This window comes from Tenrec ecaudatus, chromosome 12 (assembly GCF_050624435.1).
Source record: "Tenrec ecaudatus isolate mTenEca1 chromosome 12, mTenEca1.hap1, whole genome shotgun sequence".
In the NCBI taxonomy this organism is placed as follows: domain Eukaryota; kingdom Metazoa; phylum Chordata; class Mammalia; order Afrosoricida; family Tenrecidae; genus Tenrec; species Tenrec ecaudatus.
Genome location: NC_134541.1, coordinates 26,212,153 through 26,231,974, shown reverse-complemented (window position 1 = coordinate 26,231,974; position 19,822 = coordinate 26,212,153).

Here is a 19,822-nt window from a genome sequence, read left to right as displayed (position 1 = left end):
ATGAGGTATAACATGCAGACCTTAAAATTCACCTATTTTAAAGATTCCATTGGATAAGTTTTAACACATTTGTACAGTCCTGTGATCATCCCCGAACCCCAAAGTGCTCTGGTGCCCATGTGTAGCCAGCCCCCACTCCCACCCGGGCCCTGGGCAGCCCCCCGGGGCAGCGTTCTCTCTCTGGCCGTGAGTGGCTGTGGAACCAGCAGAATGAAGCATTGTCCTGCCTCCCCTCCGTGGTTGTCCATCTGAATGGTTCTGCCCCTCCTGGAAATAGCACAGAACTGGGAGCATTTGCTCTGCAGCCTCCCACCCATGTTGTCTGCCCCGTGTGTCACTACTTTCTTCCTTGCTTTCCAGGGCCAAGTAATGTTCCTTTTTAGGGATACACCACATCCATGTATCTGTTCACGGGCTGGCAGGCCTTTGGATCACGTCCAGTTTGGCCTATTAAGAATAACGCTGGAGGAACGTTTATAGACAGGTCTTTGTGGGGCCATAGGTTTTCGATTTTCCTGTACAACTTCCCCTCTCCCAGTGTGCAGATCCGCACATAGGAAGTCAGCTGGTTCCGGGGAAACCCGCCCCCACTACCACCCAGGGGTAGAACACAGAGCCACGCTGATCAGGGGGTTCCATCCCCAAGGCACAGTGATTGGTTCCTTGGTGGACATGTGGTCGAAGCCACACCAATCAGATCGATTCTGTTTGAGCCTGAGTTCAAGCAGCCTTCCCTTTGGGTTGTCTCTCGGAGGAGTACCTGTAGCCATTTGATGCACACACGGGAAGCCAGCCTTGGAACGTGGATGGGCAGGGCTGGAAAACAAAACAGGGAAACGGATGAAACTACGCCTGAAGTCCACCCCGACGCTGGACTTTCTCAGGGAAACGGTCTCCTCCGTCCGCTGGATGGTTTCAGCCGGCTGGAGGTAGCTTTCTTGTTATGATTGTCTTATGATCGTCCACCAATCAGCAGATCATGGCCCACGCTCTTGTGATTAGGTGGCGTCAAGTCAATTTTGATTCATAATAAACCTTTTAGTAATGAAATGAAACACCACCAATCCCGCATCATTTCCTAATCCCCTTTGAGCCCGTTGTTGCAACCACTTGTCAATCCATCTCATCCAGGGTCTTCCTCTTTTCACGGATCCTTTCCCAGGGACTGCTCTCTCCTGATGATATGCTCAAAGTATGTGGTTTGACCTTAGCTCCGAGGAGCCATGTCGCTCACTGTCTTTCTTCCACGACAGATTGTCCAAGGCAGAGTCACTGTTCTTCGCCAACGCCATCATTCGACTGCCTCCTCGCTTCCTTGGTCTTCCGACCTCCCCGGGGATGGCAGGTCATTGAAAATGATCTGGCCTGGGCCGGGACCCCGTCATCCTCAACGGGGTGACGGCTTTGCCTTTAAACACTTGAAAGAGGCCTCCGGCAGCGATTCCCCCAGCCAGTGTGTTGTTTGCCTTCTTGATTGCTGTTCCCGTGGGTGTTGATTGGGGATCCAACTCAAAGGAAATCCTTTGTTTTCCCAGGAAATCTTTTGGAACACAGCCACACCTGTCAGTTTGCAGATTTCACTGCTTCGTAGGGCCGGGTGCCCTGCCAGCCTGGGATATTGACATCTGGTCCTTTAAGGTTCCCACCGGACTGTCCCCATAGCCTGTCGTCTTTGTGACTCCTAGTGCCCATGTGGCAGGGCAAAACTACCCTTGCAGCCTTTTCTAGGTTCTGGTCTTCACGTAAGGGCATTGCCAGACTCCCGGGAGGTGTGGGGGGCGGTGGACTCTCCAATCTTCAGGTTAGTGCCCAGGTGCTCAGCTGTGGCTCCTTAGTCCCCAGAAGCCAATGTGGACAGCAAGACAGACGTCACCCCAGGCTCCTCCCTCTTCCTTACTCCCCACTTTCTGTCACCCCAAGTCTGCTTGATTTGGGTAGTTTAAATGTCTCAGAATCTGTCTGCCTTTCCAGCCCTGTCTGCCCCTCCCATCTCCATTGTCTCCACCCCCACCCCACCCCAAGCACACAAACCAAAGCCGCCTTCCACTTGCCCCAAATTCCTTGCAGTTCTTCAAGCGTGTCCCGCTCTGACCCTCTCACTGGCCTTTGTCCTTGCTCCTCCCTCTGCGCCAGGGCCCTCTCCACCTTCGCCCGCTTTGTGGACTCCTGTGCATCCTTCAAGACCCAGCCAAAGCCTCCCTCCTTTTGAGATGGGGTTCGGAGTCTGAGTCCGGTTCCAGGGCCACTCCCACCCCCCCCACCCCCCATGCAGTGTCAGCCTCCACATCGGCCACTCCCAGCAGGCTGGGGTTCTGAGGACACCGACTGCTTTCCTTGCTCACAGCTCAGCCCAGCTTGAGGGCGGGCTCAGGGTAGGGGCTCGAGAAATGTGTGTTTGTGGGCACAGTGTGCCCTCCCTTCTGCTTCAGAGCCGCTAGGAGGTGGGTTATACAGCCGGCAAGGACTTGGACATGGGAGGGGCACATGCGTTTCTGAGGGCTGCCACCAGTGGGGTGGCTGGAAACTACACGTTCATTGTCTCAATCTGAAATCAAGCTCTCTCGGGAGGGGAGGCCTGGTTGTCAGCGTCTGCAGCACATGATTCCAATCTGGCTGTGTCTCTTCTTATAAGGGTACACATAAGGTCACACTCACAGGCACGGGGGGGTTGGGATCCTAACGTATCTTTCTGGAGGACCGAATTCAACCCATATAGAAGGTTTAGGAATGTCTTAACCAGGCGGGAACAGCGGGGGTGGATTGGATTCTGAGCCTTGGAAGGCCCAGTGCCTGCCCCAGGCTAGAGGACCTTGGGGAAGTGCAGAGAACCACCATGCAAGAAGGACAGAAAGAGCCACTGGCCGCCCCGAAAACCATTCAGAGAAAGGAAAAGTAGGACAGGCAGCACGGGGCCCTGAGTGCGGATAGAAACAGAGAAATTTCGAGAAATGCATTAAAATGACGACTTCCGTGGCCTCCGAAAGTCAGCAGGCAGAGAGGTCAGGGGCCTGCCGGGGCTTCAGGGTCCCCCAGGGCTGCTGGAAAGTTTAGGGACTTCCAAGACTGGCCCGGTGGAGGATTTCATAGCACTTGAAACACAGGCCTGCACTTCCAGGATGGTCACACAGCGTCCTCCCCTTTGAGAGAGCTTTCCACCGTGGATGCTCGATTCCTGTTATAAACAGAGGCACCTGCCAGCCTCCACTTAACGGTTTCAGGATCATTGTTCCAAGTCCAGGGTAGGGGGCACATCTGACTTCCTCCAGCTCCTTGACCAGAAATAAATTTGGGGAGAGCTATCTGGATCCTGGGTGGAGACCTCAGGGGAGCCCTGCCAGGGAATGCCGGGCCAGCTCTGTCCCTGCTCAGTCTGGCCTCCGCATCTCAGGGCTTGGGGCTGTGGCCACAGCATGTTCATTCTGGGAGGGGTGTCCACCAAAATCCAGTGCCCAGAAGAATGAGAACTAGCCCCCAGCAGCCTCCCCCACTGGGCTGCAGAGAGATGCACACAGGGCGTGTAGGAGTGCCTTGGTGGTGATAAAGTGTGGTGCCCCCTTGTCAATGCCTCCTTCTCCATGAAGCCTTTCCAAGGACCTTCTGTGGATCCTTGGAAGAAGAGAAGAGACGCAGCCAGACTGGAATGACGTGCTGCGAGTTAAGGAACACTGGTGTCCGGCAACCCACTAAACGCCGACAGCAGCCAAGATTCCCCTCCCGAGAGAGCTTGATTTCAGAACGAGACAATGAATGTCTCCTTTCCAGTCCCCCCCACTGATGGCAGCCCTGTTAGTCGCCCTGCCCTGGTGGCTCCCACACACTGCCCCTACCCCGCTGTTGCTCTGTTGAGGATCTGGATGAGCAGGATTGGATCCCCCACCATCCTGTGAACTCCCTCCCTGTCGGTTGGTGTCTCCTACCTGGGACCTTGAAACCATTAACTGGAGTGTCTAACCGCCGGAATCCAGGGTCCAAAGTAGAACCCTCTCAACAGAGAGGGCAGAGTGTGACCATCCTGGGAATCCCACTTGAGTTTGAACTGCTAAGTCTGCCTGGCTTCTGCTGTCCTAGAAGGTGGCCACTCACCATGGGTAGATATTTAAATTGAACTCGAATCCCATAAAAATGCCAGTCCTTGAACTGCATCACTCACACTGAGTGCTTGGAGGCCACACGAGCGGCGGTGCAGATCAGTGCCTTTCCAGTTCTCGTGGACAGCGCCCCTTCATCCATGTCCGTATACTGCCTTTAGACCCTGACTGTTTTAGGGGGACTTTGGGGGGGGGGGAACGACACTTATGAGGTTTAGGGAAGAGAACTGGGATTTGAGGGTCTGATCCACCTGGTTTTGGGTCCTTGGTTGGCCACCAACTCATTGTGTAGCCTGAGACAAAGGAACATCCTTCTCCAGACAGAACCTCAGTGGCCCCATCTGCAGAATGAGTGGGCACGCAGCCAGGCAGAATGATGCCAATGAGAGGAGGCACCGTATGGAGCAAGCTCTCAGTTGTGCCGAGTGGGAGGCGCTGGCATGGTAGCAGGGTGGAGGCCCAGACCTATGAGAGGGTGCGAACAGGCCGCAGGGGTCAGAAACCACAGGTCAACTCTTGGAACCTGGTGTTCATCTCCTCTAAAGCGGGGAAAGATATGCTGGGAGCTTCATCCAGGCCCAGGGTTATGGGGGTGGGACCTGGTCTAGGGTGGAACCCGGGGTGTGTGGCCAAGTTGGGGCCCTCAGTGAGTGAGGCAGGAACTGGCCAGAACCTGGGCCTGCAGATGAATGCCAGGCAAGAGCAATAAAAGCTCTCGGGCATTGAGTTTGCCGTCAAGACAAGCATACATCTTCTTCATGTAAAATTCTCCATTGTCTGCTCGCTGACTGGAGGACATTAATAATGATCATATATTGGCAGTGATAGGAGATAAATTTCTCGGACACTTGCTTTATTCCAGGCTTGTGGGAAGAAATACAATCTGTGCATGCATTAACCCTTCGGACTCTCCCAGCAAGCCTTTCTAATTAATGTCTTATGTTCCTCTGTACCGACCAACAACACTGAGGTCATGTGTCCAAGGTCACAGAGCTAGGAAGTGATGGAACTGTGTGATGTGACCCCAGCCCTGGAGCCCAAACTCCTGAGCATGATCCAGAGAGCTGACCACAGACTGGCTTCTTCCTTCACCTCCACCACTCCCCCACCACCCCGTGTCTGGTCAGGTCCCTTAGACACTGCAGGGGTCTTTCCTGCCCCTGCCCTTGTCCTTGTCTGTCTCTGCTTCTAGATGCTCTCCTAATTCCCCTCCACCAGCCCCAGATACCTGTTCACCTTCAAGAGTCAATTCTGGTGTGAGCACCTTTGGGGCAAGGTCATAGTGTCCAGCACTGGAGGTCGTGGTACATTATGGGTGGTGGTTTGGTGGGTGGGTACGTGATGAGTGAGGGGTGGGTGGAGCAGATGGAGTGTGAGTCAGAAAGATGGTGGTTGGTAGGGAAAGTAGTGGGTGAATGTCTGTGAGGGTGAATGGGTGAGTGGGTGGGAAGGCGAGTGGACAGGTGGGAGCTTGGAGGGGAGGAACTGAACCCGCTGTGTTATAGGTGAAGGGCCCAAAGGGTGCTGTGGGGAGAGCTGGGGAAGGGAGGAGCCACCTGGCATCTGTTGCTATGAGGATCACCAGAAAGAGGACAGGAAGATGGGCAATGGATACTGGGGAATCGGGCCTGCCTGGTGCCCGAGTACCCTGAGGGTGTTCCGGTCTGTTTGCTGAAGAGAGAGTGTGTTACCAAATGCTCTTGTGATGCCAGGACCTGCTTCATCCTAAGAGACTGTCGAGGAGAGTATGGAGGCGCAGCTGGCGTGCTGTTGCATGGGAGACATGTGGAAGTGCCCAGAGGTGCAAAGAGCATGCTCTTTGGCAGAGGAAGCGCTGTGTCCATAACCACCCACTACAGACCAGTTTTGTCATCTCAAGCAGGTCCCTTCACCTCTCTGAGCCTCTTTTGCTCATCCATGAAATGGGATGAAAAGTTACCGCGCTCACAGGTCTGTTGTGAAGAAAAAATTGAGACTGAATCTACATTTGGGGAACACCTATTATGTTCCAGGGACTAGGGGACTGGGAATGCAGCAAAGGACAGGACCACCATGGTCTCTCTGGATCTCTGCGGCCTCTTTTGAGACCTGGCCTCAGCGTGGCTGCCCGCTGTAGAGAAGATGCAGCCCTCAGTGCGTGGGGCACCAGGTCTATTAGGCCGGGTTGACTAGAGAAACAAATCCAATGACATTCATAAGTGTATGAGAAAGAATTTTATGTCAAGAAGTAATTATATATCAAGAAAGCATCCCAGCCAAGTTCAACTCAAGTTCATAGGTCCAATACTAGTCCATACGTCCCTCTTCCATGATGCAGCACGCAGAAGGGTCGCAAGCCGGTGGGTGCAGAGTCCTGTGGATCCGAGGCTGGTGGGCATGTGGCAGGGCTATGGCAGCACTCAGGGCCGGCCAGCAGGAAGGAAAAGGCAGAGCGAGAAGGGGGTTCCTTGGACCCTCCTTATGAGGCACCGTCAGGCTGTGACCTGGTTGACAGGGTGGACACCACCCCTACCTATGCTTTTATACTTCATCAAGTTGACGTAAAATTTCTCAATGACCACACAGTAAATGCTACTTTTTAGAACTCACTTTTCATTTGAACTCAGCCTTGTAGATATTTACTGAGCTGACCAGCTTCATGTAAACCCATTTTACAATTGACTTCGCAGACAGTGCAGATCACTTCTCACTGAGCCTGTTTCAGAGAGTCGCCAAGAGTTAGAATCGACTTGGTGATGGCTGTGGGCTTGGGTTTTGTTTTCTGTCTTTGTTTGAGGGTGACCAAGGTGGGAGCTCATTATTCGGGGAGCTCCTGCTGGCTCTCTGAAAAGCCCCCCGGGTTTATTTTTTCACTCACGGAGGAGTTTGACTTTTCAAGAACCTCAAGGAAGCAAATAATTCTCTGTTTCATTTATTCTGATGTGGTTTGGAAAGGGCCTTCTGACTGCTTCCAGGAGGGACCAGAGATCATCTCACCGAGGGTCTTCCTCTTTCTCACTGGTCCTGTCCTTCACCAGGCACCATGTCTTTTTCCAGGGCCGGGCCCCTCTTAAGAACATATCCAGAGTCTGAGAGAGGAAGCCCAGCTGCCCTCCCTTCGAAGGAGCAGTCTGACTGTGCTTCCTTCCCCTGGCACTCCACAGTCTATGCCACCTTCTTCACTGGGGCAAGAATAGAGCGGGTGTGCCTGAGGGACGGCCAGGATGCCAGCATAGCAGAAACGGGAGGGAGAGGACTGGAGAGGAGAGGTGGTGGAGCTGGCCACTCATGGACCTGTAAGACCTTCAGCTTCACTCGAAGAGGATTGGGACCTCAGAGGGTGGAGAGTAGGGGAGGGGCAGGGTATGACTAATTCTAACCTGAAAAATCTGGCCGCTCACATGAAGCCAGGACAGAAGCAAGGAAAGCAGCGAAGACAGGGACAATCCAGGCAGAGGTGACCGTGACTCTGTCCATAGCCGTGACAGCAGTGTAGGTGTAAGCAGGTGATCGGCTTGCTGACACACGGTGACGGTGGATCCAGTAGGAGCTGCTCGTGGCCTGCATGCTGGGGGTGGAGGGAAAGAGGCTGAAGGGTGACTGGGGTTTAGGTTTGAGCAGCTGGAAGGATGGGGCCCCGGGCACAGAGATGGGGAGCCACGGGGTGCTTTCCGCATCCACTATCAGGTTTTAAAAAAAATCATTTTATTAGGGGCTCATACAACTCTTATCACAATCCATACATACATCAATTGTGTAAAGCACATTTGTACATTCATTGCCCTCGTCATTCTCAAAGCATTTGCTCTCCACCCAAGCCCCTGGCATCAGCTCCTCATTTTCCCCCCTCCCTCATGAACCCTTGATAATTTACAAATCATTACTTTGTCATATCTTATACTATCCAACGTCTCCCTTCACCCACTTTTCTGTTGTCAGTCCCCCAGGGTGAAGGTTATATGTAGATCCCTGTAATTGCTTCCTCTTTTCCTCCCCACCCTCCCTTGACCCTCCCAGTATCTCTACTCTCAGCACTGTTGCTGAAGGGATCATCGCCCTGGATTCCCTGTTTCCAGTTCCTATCTGTACCAGTGTACATCCTCTGGTTTAGCCAGATTTGTAAGGTAGAATTGGGATCATGATAGTTGGGGGTGGGGGGAGCATTTAGGAACCAGAGGAAAGTTGTATGTATCTACACTGCACCCTGACTGGCTCCTGCCCTCCCTGCGACCCTTCTGTAAGGGGATGTCCACTTGCCTACAGATGGGCTTTGGGTCTCCACTCCACACTCCCCCTTATTCACAATGATATGATTTTTTGTTCTGATGATCCCTTCGACACTTCATGATCACACTGACTGGTGTGGTTCTTCCATGTGAGCTTTGTTGCTTTGGAGCTAGATGGCTGCTTGTTTACCTTCAAGCCGGGCATCATCAGCTTTCTTCATCACATTTGCTATGCACCCACTTTGTCTACAGTGATTGTGTCAGGAAGGTGTGCATCATGGAATGCCAGTTTAATATAGCAAAGTATTCTTGCATTGAGGAAGTACTTGAGTGGAGGCCAGTGTCCATCTGCTACCTTAATACTAAACCTATACATACATGCACATAGATCTATTTCCACATCTGCTATCAGTTTTAATCCCCTGGTTGCCCTCTGAGGGAGAGATTGAGACTCGGTGGTTGTGTGACTTGCCCAGCGTCTCCCAGCTTGAATCCAGTGGAGCCAGAGCTGGCCCTGGCATCCCAGGGTTTAGAACTGGCAGTCAGCCAGGCAATGGGCATAGGTTCTGGCACTCCTGAACAAGCTGGACCCTCACCCTGCTTTCAAGGTACCCCAAGTCTGATGGAGAAGGCAGCACTTAGCACAGAAATCGTGGCTGAGGGAAACCTAGGAGCCAGTCACGGGCACCCAGATGTACTTGGGAGGCAGGGAGGGTTTCTTGGAGGAGGTGAGCATGCAGTGTAAAGGCTGCTGGGATAGATCATCTTGGGTGCTTAGGGAGTGAGGGGCTTCTTGGGAAAAGACTCTGGTTTCCCAGGCCACAGTGAAGAATCCCAAGGGAATCCCAGGCTCCCAGAGAATGACTGTCCATTGGCAAGTTGTACAATCTTTAGCTTCCCCTTTAAACTTTTTTTTAATTTTGGCATTGGGTGTTTAAAAAAAACTCTATTAAGATACAAGATAGTCCACATTCCATACAATACTCCCACTTTAAAGTAGACAATCCAATACCTTTTAGCTTATTCACAGTCAAGCATCCATCACCACACGTCAGGTTTAGAGCATGCTTTATCATCCCAAAGGAAACCCCAGCACCCCTTAGTCGTCCTCCTCCTCACCCCAGCCTCCCCACCAGGAAGCCCTTCCTCTACCTGCTGCCTCTATAGCTTTGTCTGTTCTGGGCATTTCATGCAGATGGGGTCCTCCAAGCATGGCTGTTGGTCCCTTGCTTCTCTCACTTGGGAGCCCTGGTATTGGAGTGGGTTAAACAGCAAGGTCAGCAGTTCAGAACCACCAGCCGCTCCAGGTTCGCTACTCTTGTAAAAAGCAATAGTCTAAGAAACTCACAGGGGCAGGTCTGCCCTGCCCTATGGGGTCACTAGGAGTCCACATCCACTGGACAGCAGGACAGTCAAACCCTGTCTTGAGGTCACTGTGAGTCGACATCAAACAGACAGCAGGGAGTTGAGTTTCTCATTGGGCATGTCTCCAGGGCAGCTCCCTGCTGGAGGTTACAGAGTCTTCCATGGGAGAGCCGACAGCCGGCAGGGATCTGAGGGACTGTCCCACCTGACTCTCCCCCCCCCCCCCACCCTACCCCCTGCTTATAGGAGAGAGACTTTCTCCAGCCTCTTAGCAAGGAGGTCGCCTCCCTCGGCTGTCACCTCCTCTTCTGGTTTTGTGCTCCAGGTGAATGAGATGGAAAAGGACAACTTGTTCAAGAAGCTGTCATCCCGAGCACAGGTTTCTATGAGCTGGCAATTTCCACAGTCCATGGTCTTGGCATCTTAAGCACATCTTCAAGGATTTATGTCCATTCATTTAGAGTCTTTTGTTATGGCGTTTGGCCTTTCCTTTCCTCACAACTTAAAACACTTTTTGTTCAGGTTTCCCTCTAGGGGTGATGTTGCTGCTCTTGGGGCTCTCAGTACTGGGAGAACTGGTGTTTGTGGTGGGGGTGGGGATTCCAATTCCAGGCCTTGCCCTGCCTTTTCGCAGCTGCATGCCCGGGGGTGGTTGCTGAAGCTCTCTGTGCCTCAGTGTCTCCCCTAGCGAAGTAGGGATGACATGGGGGCTGTGGAGAGGGAGACATGAGCTGAAGCATGGGGTGGACTCCATCCCTGGGAGACCCTGGGGGAGACTGTGGGGACTTCCCAGAGCCCAGGGGAGCCCGTGACAAAGGTGACTGCTGGATCAGTGTCCGTTTCCTTTGAACCCTGTTCCTGCAGGGACTTGGCCCCTTCCTTCTTCTGCCAAACGGGAAAAGCTGAGGGCACATCCCAGCACACTCTTCGGCTCTGTACCCGGAGTCCTCTTGCTTTCTGTCGGTTTTGACATCTGCAAAATGGGGTCGAGGAATGTCCATTGGGGCCACTAAGGCAGCCAAGAGGCTCCTGTGGGGTGTGAAGGGGAGAGGGGAGGCGGCGGGGCAGGAGGGATGGAGTAGCGGAGAGGGAGGAGAGCCTGGTCTATGCTGATTGGAAGATGTAAGCGGGAGCTGTGGCACCTGTTCTGGGGAGGTGGGTGGAGAGGGACACCTGGCTTCCCTTCGCCTCTCGCAAAAAATGTGCCATCGTGTGGGAGGTGGGGAAGGTGCCCCTGCAGCGAGGGCCTCCTGCTGTGCTGTGTGCAGGGGATGGAGGAAGAGCCTCTGGGATGGGTCTTGATTAAGCACTTGTATGTGACAGGCATGTCACCTGCCTGCTCTTCCTCATCTTCAGTAGAGCACTCAAGGTGCCACTCTTGTTGTCCATGGACAAGTGGAGAAACTGAGGCTCAGAAAGCCAGGGCCACCAACCTAGTGATACCCAGCTGGTAAGGGGCTGAGCTGGGAATTGAACTTAGGACCAAATTGCCCCCATCCAGGGGGAAAGAGCAGAAACAAGACAGAGGGCAGCTGCTGAACTGTTCCAACTGTCGGAGCTTTGGAACCTCACCCTCTCTGCTGCTGTGGGGATTCTGTGGGTGGTGGGAAAGGCATCGTAAATATGCATGACATGCAAATAGATGGCTGGGAGCAGGAGGGGGAAACACTGTGGGGGCCGCATGAGCCAGGATGCCACAGTGCTTTGGAGAATGGAGTGTTGTATAAACACTTAGGTTTCCATGACAATCGCTCCCGTTGTCCCCCTCCTCAACATCCCCAGAGTGTGCTCCAGGGGTCCTGGGATAAGGGCTTCTCCCTGGTGCCTCCTAAGTGCTGTTCTCCCTCCCTGCAGGCCCCTGCTGGCACATGGTGGCCCCTGCATGACTAGGAGCTGGTCGCCTGATGCCCACACTATTTCCACCAGCACCTCTGACGTGTGCCCGGAGGCATGAGCGTGCCAGCCCTCGGTCCAGCGCCTGCTCCCGAGGTGACAACTGCTGACTCCTGGCCGACTCCCGATTCTCTGCGCGTGGCTCCCTGCTTGGTAAGTCAGTGCGTCCACAGTCCTGAGCACACGGCACTCAGGCTGCCCACCCGCCCACCACGCTTGGCAACGTTGGGAAGTGAGCAGCGCCCACATGCTGGCAGCGGCCTCCGTGAGAGCGTTTGTGTGACTGGGCACGCTTTCCAGTCTTCCTGCTCGTCGCAGCCCTTCCGCCCAGCAAGTGCAGGGTACAGGGACTGTGTCCATTTTACAGAGGAGGAGACAGCCCCAGGGATGGGGAGCCACCTGCCCGAGGACGCACAGCAAGCCCAGCTGGCTCTGTCTCAGTGGCTCAATTTCGCTGCACTCAGAAGTCTGGGGCAACTCGCTGAACTCAGGTTCGGAAAGGGAAGGGACCTCTTAGTCCTTGGGTGGGGCAAGTAAGACCTTCTGAGAGCCTGAATCTTGGGGACCCCCACTGCTCCTACCTCCCTCTTCCAGCCAGCAGCCTCTCCAATGTTCGCCTGCCCCCCTTCCCACTCACGGCCTAACCCATCATGCTTCCCACAGCAAGGGCCCCATTTGCAGGCGCCTCTGCCCCATCCCTCGGGCACCTGCCCACATCCTCCACCTGGTCCTCCCTGCCTGCCTCCTTGGCCATCCTGGTGTGGCTCCTCTAGTCTCAGGAAACTGAAGCTCAGCAAGGCTGAGTGACTTCCCAGTGTCCCCCAGCCACCACCCATGTGCATGGGACCGCTGGGTGAAGATCTGCCCCATTGGCTGGCCTCGGATAGGCTTCAGTCCCCTCTAGACAGCCAGCAGCAGACTGGCACCTGGCACAGAGTGGGGACCCAGTAGGTAGTTATGGAAGGAAGGGCAGAGGGAGAGGAGCGGCCGCTCTCTCACCTCCCTTAACCCAGGTACCAAGAGGACCCAAGAGACAGTTCACTTTCCACCTAGCTCTGGGGGACACGTAGCCCTTCAACCGGCCAGCCAGCCCCTCTGGTCTCAATGTCTTCATCTACCAATCGCTGCCTAGCCTCCTCATGGGATGGGTATGGGAAGGGGAAAGACGTGTGAATATGCATAATATGCAAATGTCCCCGGATAATAAAAACACCATGAAGTGTGCTGTAGATAACGTATGTAGAAGTGCTTCTTAGAACAAGGAGGAGCACTCGAGCACACGCGCACATACACACAGAGTGCCTGCCTTATTAGTAACCGTGAAAAGGCCTGGTTAATTAGCTGCCCCTAAGCTGGCTCCCCTGCCCGGCCCCCAGCCTGTCATGGAGACCACAGACAGCTGTTGGGCTTGGCTGAGAAGCTGTCGCAGGAGGAGCCGGGAGCAGGAGGTCTCAATTGGAGGCATGTGGATCTCCTGGCCCTCTCCAGGAACTAAGTGTGTAACTGGAGCAGCCTGGTTCTCTGCCAGTGTTTCTGAGCGGTTCCTATATGCCACATGCCTCCCTCTCGCCATCAGATGTTGAGGAGGCTGGGACACTGGCCTCCAGGAGAGGGCTCACCCTTCAATCCCCCACCCTGTCCTTCCTAACAATGGTGGGCTTTCAGTGCCCGCCTTCACCCCCAGGCCTGGCATGGCCAGAGGCTCAGATGGAGTCCGCTGGGAAGGCGGCATCCCTGGCATTCCCAGCGTGTGTGGCCCAGTGACAGAGAACGGGAATCCTTGGCACGAACTGAGAGAGCAGCCATCCGCATTGTGAGGAAAGATGGAGGCCGGGCAGCGGCGAGGGAGGTGTTACTGCTACTATTTTGCTAACAAGCTGGTTATTTAAAGAACAGGCCCTGCTGAGGCAGGGAAACCAAATGGGATGCCTCCGTGCCTCGGGCAGGGGCGGCCAGGGTAGCCCCGAGGAGAGTGAGACCCAGTGGGGCTGGGTAGAATGGCTGCGAATTCATTCACGCCTTCATTTTTCATCGATTTGTTGGGATTATTAGTAAAGATCCTTGGTCATGCAGCAATTAAGCGCTCTGCTGTTAATTGGAAAAGTCTGCCATTTACCTAGTGACCTGCCCCATTAGGAGTCCCACCTAGGCCAGTGCTGTTCGGTTCTGGAGGGCTGCTGCGAGTCAGGATCGAAGGCCACAGCCCATTTATCGTTATTAACAGCACGAGAAAAACCTGGGGAAAGACGACCTGGGACCTTGGCAGGAGGACGTGTAAAGATGTTTTTGAAAAGCCGGCAGGTGGGGCTGTATGAATTTCCTGACCCGGGACGTGGTCCCACTGCTTGGTGCTAATCAATCTCCCGAAACCGTTGTGTCCAATGCACTTTCCTCGGCGTGCTCTATTTCATGGTGAAAAGGCTAAGAATCAATTAGACCCATAATGCACCCCCAACCCAACTGACCCACTGCAGCCCAGTCGTGCCCGTCTCCTAGGGACCCTGTCGGACAGAGAGGAACTGCTCCCAAGGGTCTCCAGGGCCGTAGGTCTTCAGGGAGCGCACTGCCTCGTCTTTCTCGCAGAGAGCAGAGGGTAGGGGCAAACTACCAGCCTTTTGGTTTGAGGTTGGATGCTGTACCTACGGAGCCACCGAACACCTAATTGTTAGGCAGTATTTATTCAATGTCAAACTCTCCACTAAGCATGTTGCTGGATTTCATTGGAGGCTTGTTGGTTCCATTATTTTACCCATTTCACAGAAGAGGGACAGGAGGCTCAGAGAAGCCGAGAGTTCTCAGGTGGTGAAGATGGGATGACAGAGGCCAGCTCAAGTGATCACCATGGACCCTCTCTCTCGTCTTAGTGTCTCGCAAGGATTGGGCAGTGGGGACAGCATATTCTTCCAGTTGGTCCCTGACATCTGTCTGTGCGGGTTGCATCTGTAAGGTGTGGTTGGGGTGGGTGGGCCGGTGGGCATGATCTCTAGCAGCTGGTCTGGGGAGGCCAACAGAGCCATTTGTTAAGTGTCGAAGGATAGGGAAGAGTCAAGCCAAGGGGCCAGGGCACCCCCATTCCCGATTGAAAGAGACCATTCATGTGAAGAAGAGGGTCAACCTGGCCCCCCAGATGTGGAGCCAACTGCCATTTCCTGAAGACCTGTGTGTGTCAAGAACATCCGTTCTCTTCTTCAACCCTCACGACAGTCTGTGAGGTCAGTGATACTGGTCCCATGTGACAGGTGAGAGGACTGGGGGACATGACCGGGCCAAAGCTCTGCAGCCCGGGAGTGGTGGAGCAGCTCTGCCTGGCTCTTCCGGCCTGCGTGCATGCAGGAAGCACCTGGGCCCAGGACCTCCAGTGAACCAACTGAAGTGGAGTTCCGCGTGACTCTGATGTGGCAGGGAAGGTGGGCATGGCAGGGGGCTCCTGAGTCCTGAAACCAGGGCACCAGCCCCACAGGCAGAAATTCTAATCCCCTCCAAGTGTCCAGGCCCACAGAGCACATAGTCTTGGGTAGGGCCAGATCTCATGCCATCGCCCAGATACATCGGGTGACAAAGACAGGGCATGGGTGGAGGAAAAGGCATTAAAGAGTGCCTAGACACCCGAAAGACTGAGGGGCCGGGGACTGCAGTGCGTGGGACAGTCCGTGGCGGCCTGTCTAAGCTGCCCTGTCATGTCAGCTGACACCTGAAGGTGGCCCGCACTCCTGTGTCGCTGGGAACAATCCATGTGTCGGTCACCCGTTGTTGCTGCTGCTGTGTGCTGTGGGACCATTCTGACCTAGCACACCCGATAGGACAACGTGAAAGGGCCCCCACAGTGTTTCCTAGGCTGCGATATCTACAGGCACTAATCAATCTTCAGGGCTTGCCTTCCGCGGAGCCCGTGGGGGCCCTGAACTGCAGACCTCGGGTCTGCAGCCTCCGGCGTGTCCCGCTTCCCCACAGCTCCATGCGCCGCCGGGGACTACTTCCACCGTTTTGCTGTAGTGCCTAGTAGTACGCTCTGCGGCTATTGGAAACAGGCCGTGGATATAAACTGATTGTTGCAGAACTTTATAGCGTTTTGTTGGGTTTTTAAAAAAAAAGGCAAAGAAAGAAAAGCGGTTATAAATAGCAGGGGCGGTGTGACGTCATTTCTGGGAGAACTGTGTGTGTTTCTGAAAACCTGTGGCGGTGGTTCCATGGGGGAGAGGGCATCTGGGGGATCTTTGCTGTCATCTTCCTGCTCTCTTGGCTTTGGAGCCTCTCCTGAGGGTCAGGAGGTGGAGGCGGGCAGAGGGGAGCATGCGACGCTCCCATCGATCTGCCAGGGCAGTTCTTTCCCGCTCCCCCTCCGATAAAATGGCATGGCTTTGGGAATCAGCAGGTCTGGGCCATACCTCAGCTCCTCTGCTTCTTGGCTGTGTGACCTGGGACAAGCCCCTCAGCTTCCTCTTCTGTCAAACAGAGATAATAACGTCAGAGGGCGCTTCTGCGAGTTCAATCAGATGGGACCACCCCCAATGGTGCATCTTGGGAACGGACGGGTGGACATTATCACCCCTGCATCTACAGGCCCTCCATGGGGCCCCACCTCGGGGTCCCTGAGGTCACCTCTCCCCACTGTCACTGAGTCAGACCCGGTTGGAGGATGAGGTCCAGGGAACTAGGAAGCTTGGCTGGGAACCGTTGCTGCCTGGATCCCAGGCCAGCATTGCCCCCTACCTACCACCCCACCCCACCCTAACACACACACACCACTCCAGCCTTGGCTCCCCAGGGGTGCTCAGAGACGTACCCTTTGCATGGTGAGCTCTGGGCTTCGCTATTTGCTTCTTATCATTCGGGGTCTTTCCAAATACTAATGACAGCTCGAGATCCAAACTGGCGGAAGCAGACATGGAATTCACTGGAATTGAAAGTCTGAGGTTGGGCTGCCTTCAGACTCAGCGGGATCCAGAAACGCGGACTGTTTTCCTAAGACCCGATTTCTCTCCCCACTTCCCAACACTGCCTCCTCTGGGTTGGCGCTCGGTTGCCCTGGGTCTCTCCTGCAGAGGCGATGAGGTGCCCCAGAGCTGAGTCTTCTCACTGATGCATCCAGTTGTGAGGGGGAGCACCTGATTGGGAGCCTGGGCCTCCGTCCCGCCCTCCCTCCTGTGGGTGCAGCCAACATCTGGGAAGGGCGACTCCCCTGTGAATTGAGCCCAGAGCACCAAGTCCCCCCAGGCCCTGTGTGTGTTTAATTTCCCAAGACACATAATGCTATCACACATACACACACACAGCACTAGTGAAAGGAGTTCGGAGGCGCAGGACTTAGAGTCTTAGACTCTCTAGGAATCAGAGCCACAGGATCTCCAAACACCTCCTCTGTTCCGAGGATACTGACACACCCCATTTCAGAGCCTGAGCCTGGCCCGGGAGGGTCGTGCCGTCTTTTGTGGGGAAGAGAGGACCAGACAGGTGATTTGCCTGGAGTGACCTGGGTTGCCATTTCGATCTTGCGGTGTCCAACCACAATTTGAATCCCTGCAGAGATGGGCCGTTCACTTCCTGTTTCTTCCGCTGTTGGCTAGAAAGCTCCTTTTTGGAGCCATGCCTACAATCTTGGCACAGCCCACGGCCTACCTGAAACTTTGCCCATCCTCTCACCACTGGGGGCTCTCTCCTGAAGGACGAGCCAGGAGGGTCGGCGGGGGCCTCTGTTTTGGGGCTGGGGTAGAAGCTGAGCCCATTGGGTCCTGATGATAGCTTGCACAGGCGGCAGAGAGGGTCACATCAGTAGACAGCAGCAGGAGCATGTAGGCTCCTGGCTCAGTCAATTCCCCAAATGCCTTTGTGCTATACAGCCACGTAAACTGAGGTTCAGAGAGACAAGACCACCTTGAAACAACATAGGGATAGCTAAGCGATAAGGCTAGCTCAGGAACTGGCTCTCTCTCGCCCCACCCTCTGTCTGGCCCTCCTCCTGGCCTCCCTCCCCACCCCACCGCTGCAAGTGGCCCCTGGTCACTTCATCTCCTCAAGCTTGGGCAGCTTTTTTCCCAGAAGCCCCAGTCCTCACAGAGCATCCCCTAATAGCCTTTTGACTTCGGAGGCAGCCAGCAGAAAGAATCCTCATTAATCACCTGTTTCCTGGTTGTGTATTTCTCCAGCAGCCTTTTCCTGTTTCTGATAGATCAAAGTGGTGACATGCCCGAGCTGTGTTTTGTGGTTGGCTCTAGCTTCATCATACCCTCCAGTCCCCAGCCAGCCATGCATTCACACACTCCACCAGCCTTTCCTAGCGCCTACGGTGGGCCGACACCGAGCCAGGCCTCAGGCTACAAAGACGCACTAGGACAAGCCTCTCCCCCTGGGGGAGCGCACAACTCCACCTTGCAGAGCCGTGTCTCCAGTAGATGACAGCTCAGAAGCAGCACTGCGGATCAGAGGTGGCCGACCCGTGAGCACTGGGCTCCAAGGCCAAAGCCACTGCTCCTGCCCTTCTGAGCCAAGCCTTGAAGGATGAGCAGGATCCTCTGGGAAGAAAGGTGAGCCAGGTGCAGGAGTGAAGAGCCACCCTGCCTCGTGGTGGCCAGGAGCTGGCAGTAGGTCACTGGGCCAGAGAATGTGAAAGGCAGGAGGGGGGCAGTTTGGCCAGAGAGGTCTGCAGAGGCCAGACCTAGGAAGGCCTCAACTTTTGGTGGAATTTGAATTTGCTCCAAAGGAGTCAAGTGGGCAATTGAGGCCTGGATGTTAGAGAGCTCCTTGCTTTGAGAGCAACACTGGGAAAGGATTGGTGGGGCGTGAGGAGGGACGTGTACCAGGACTTGGGCACTTGTGACTTCCAGTTTTATCCAGGGGGAGGGGTAGTATGGGCTCAGGGGCCCCGTGGACCAGTGGGCTGGTGAATTCTGACAAAGGCTGGGTCCGAGTCAGTGAGTGAGGTTTCCCCTCAGAGCCTCTTGGGTATCATAAAATGTAGAACATAAGACTCAGAACAGCTTCTGGGGTTCCCACACCCTCTCTGAGTGACGGGGGCAATTGTTTCCCCTTGTGGGGCCTCAGTTGACTCCTCTGCAAAATGAGGGAGATGATAGAACCTCCCCCAGGAATGGTCAGGGGGATGTGTGTGGGGCATGCTCTGTCTGCTACCTGGACACAGGAAGTGCATGGTGACTCGAGGCTGCTCTGGTCACTGTGGTCTGGAATGCAGAGGTAGCTAAAGAACTGACTGGCCTCTGGAAACTGACTCCCAGCCAGCCAGGTGAGGAGAGTGGAGGGAGTGGGAGAGCACGGCCTGAAGGAGGAGGCAGACCTGCGGGCCTGGTCTCTGCCTCATCAGCCCCTCCGGGGAGGAATTCTTCAGGTATAGGGCCAGCAAGGTCTGGCTCTCACAAGAAGGTGATTCCCGCTAAGAAGCAGACACTCTGGGGCCAGACAAAGCTCGTTGCAGTTGGGCCAGCTTGAGAGGTAGTGAGCGCTCCATCCGTGAGGGTATGCAAGCCGCTGCTTCACCACCACGTGGCAGAAAAGTCGTGGAGTATTTGTGATCTGGCTGCAGATCTGGGATGTCCTTTCCCACCCAGGGAGGCTCTGCCTTCCCGTTCTTCCATCCCCGAGCCTCGGTGTTCACATCCGTGCTCTGGTAATGCCGGCAGCACCGGGCCTGCAGACGGTTGCCAAGTTTAAGTGAAACCTCAGAGAAAGTGCTCCTACCGGAATCGGTGCCCAGTTAGCGCTCAGTGAGTGGTGGCTATTAATACCATCGTCGGCCAGGTTGCTGCTGAGCCTTTGCTTTGTCACTGGCGGTGTCATCGTCGGAGAGCCTCAGGCTGTCCATCTGTCCAGCAGGGTCTCGTGCTGCCCCAGCCCACCCCACCCGAAATCTCAGGACCCATTTTCTGCCCATCTCATTCCCAATGCTGTCTCCAGCCCCCACCCCACCCCCCACCTCACCCCCGGAGGTGGCAGGAATTCCAGACCCTTCTGGGCCTCTTTTAGCTCCTGCTTGAGGGAGAGTTGGCAGGTTGGGGCGGCGGGCGCCATCCGCCTCCCATATGTTTCCTGCTATTTGGAGGAAAGCTCTCTCCGCGTTCCTCCAACCACACGGGCTGACATTTCCAGACAGACGCTGGAATTGGCTCTTAGGGGGATTGGCAGATAAATTTGGCCCCGGCTGTAGGGAAAATCTTGAGCCTTCTTGGGGAAGCGGAGCTGAGGCTCGCCGACTTCCGGACTTGCGTCCACCCAAGACTCCTCGGGGCTGGCCCTCCGGCGGGGGCTGGAGCTCTGTTCCAC